The sequence below is a fragment of the Gymnoscopelus microlampas genome, assembly GCF_963454915.1.
Source record: "Gymnoscopelus microlampas genome assembly, chromosome: 2".
In the NCBI taxonomy this organism is placed as follows: domain Eukaryota; kingdom Metazoa; phylum Chordata; class Actinopteri; order Myctophiformes; family Myctophidae; genus Gymnoscopelus; species Gymnoscopelus microlampas.
Window position 1 is genome coordinate 26,059,965 of NC_139939.1, and position 2,500 is coordinate 26,062,464.

At 39.0% G+C, this 2,500-nt stretch overlaps 1 protein-coding gene across 2 annotated transcripts in view; it reads left to right on the forward strand.

The window, feature by feature from the left end:
- Window positions 1-2,500, forward strand: part of LOC311036746 (uncharacterized protein) — a 20,924-nt gene that overhangs the window by 8,002 nt on the left and 10,422 nt on the right. The gene's annotated exons all lie outside the window — the stretch shown is intronic.

The following is a 2,500-nucleotide window of genomic DNA, read 5'->3' on the forward strand; positions in this document are numbered from 1 at the left end:
ACACACACACACACACACACACACACACACACACACACACAGTATCACGAGTCCAGATGGGAGTGGAGTGGATCAATACAAAGACAGTGGCTCTGGTTGATATCTCTGCTGAATGACTATCTCTCTCTCTCTCTCTCTCTCTCTCTCTCTCTCTCTCTCTCTCTCTCTCTCTGTGTTCTCTCTATCTCCCTGCTTTGTTTTTTTCTTCTTTTGCTCCCTTTCTCTTTTTTTTCCTCTCCTTTTTTCCCCCACAGCTCTCCCTTCTTCCTGTGTTCTCTTTTTTTCTCTTTTGCTCTCCCATACACACACACACACACACGCACACACACACACACACACACACACACACACACACACACACACACACACACACACACACACACACACACACACACACACACACACTCACACACACACACACACACACACACACACACACACACACACACACACACACACACACACACACACACACACACACACACACACACACATGCAGGCAGGCACATGAACACACATACGCACACACACAGTAATGAACACTTCGGAAACCAAAGCACGATCTTCCTATGGCCTAGTTTAAGAGCTTCCAATGTCATGCGAGTAAAAAATAGACTGACGCAAAACAATATTGAGATCTGTGGCAACGGAACTGGCCCAAATCAGCAGACCCAGGATCGGTTTGGCTTCTCCGAGCACATCGGTTGCGGAGAGGATTTAGTCTAAAGAAGATAATCTCAAATCAGCTGGCCGGCTATTCTTTGCTCTTACAGGTGGCTCTCTGCCGTTGCGCTCTCTGGGGTAATGACACACTCCTGAGCGCTTGTCTGGGATCAGCGCACTCCACGGTTCGTTCCAAAAAGAGCCAATGCAGGAGGAGCTTTGAATCTGAATGCAGATCAGTGGCAAAATCTACAGTATTCACTGTAAAAAAAAAAATAGATATCAGCCAGAGTGATTTATTAGTTTGTAGTTAGTAGTTAATTACATGATTACACGTTTATAATTACATTTAATTTAAAAGAGATCCAGAGTTTAAGTGATTTCTATCTCCAGTAGACGATTGTGATCCCCATGTGCTTAGCTGAACCTCTTGGCCTGTAAGACTCGGTTCATGGTTTCCCCAGCTTAAACATGCATGAGCTCATATTTTGTGCTGTCTGTAAACCCAATCATTCAAGCTCCTCGCACCTGCTTAATATCTGTACACCTAAAAACTCAAGTATGCTGAAGGGAAAGTCTATTCAAACCATCCCAAAAGGTCATGGTTTTAACCCATTCAATCCGGGAACGCATCTGTGTCATTTTAGATTTCTTTGGCTATTCAAAAATAGCAGATAATACAAGGGTATGAGCTTGTAGATAGCACATTTTCTAATATATATTTTTTAAAGCAAACATTTGTCATTTGTCAAATTTGACAAATGTCTTCTAAACAGGTTTCTGAAAAACCTATGTAATATCAGTGGTGCTCAAACCTTTTCATGTCAAGGACCCCCACAATTATATGTATTTGGCCGTGGACCCCCAGAAAATATTTTGTTCCAGGGACCCCCCCCCCCCCAGAAGCAAAGATTTGAGTTACAATTGTTCACTTTAAAAAAATATATATTCAAAGATTTGCACAAACTTTCACGATTAAAACAAAAATTAGCAGATCTACAAGCTTGTACATCTGCTATTTTTGAATAGCCAAAGTATAAAAAAAAGATTAAAGTTGTTATTATCACTTATCAGTGATTCCTGCTCTTCCATATACCATTTACGTGGTGATTATTTGAATTCTTCATTGCTAAGCATTTTACCTAGATGCTAGGTTTGATGTCTGTCCTAGTTAATTTCTCTGTTCTTTTCTTGGCACTCTATTCAGTTTTTGTTGACTTGAAGTCATTATTCTGATCTTGCACTTTGTAAGTCACTCTGGATGAGAGAGAGCATCTGCTAAATGCCTAAATTGTAAATGTACAATTGTAAACCTTTGCTGAAACAAAAATGTGAAGACTTTTTTTTTTTTTACCTCAATGACAGTATTTTGAGATCACAATAGTCACAATAATCAATTAAACTTTGAAATGTCAAGGTATCCCTTTCATTGTGAGTTTTGACATGGCATCAGTACGGCTCATATAGCGCAGATCATTTTCAGTGTGTTAATAAATAATACAATAAAAATAATGAATTAATCATTTTGGTGTTACCGTGTCTCATAGAATGTGTTTAACATCAGTTTTCTATGTCATGTGTGTCAGGGCTGGGCAATATATCGATATTATATATCCATATCATGATATGAGACTAGATTGTGGATATTGTGATATGGCATGATTGTTGTCTTTTCCTGGTTGTAATCACGTAAGCCCTATTTTAAGCCCTTTCACAAATTGTCAAACGTTGTCAAAAATAGCGAAAATAGAAAGAATGATCACCAGAATATCGATATCGAGGTATTTGGTCAAAAATATTGTGATATTTGATTCTGTCCATTTCGTCATGTGTGTGC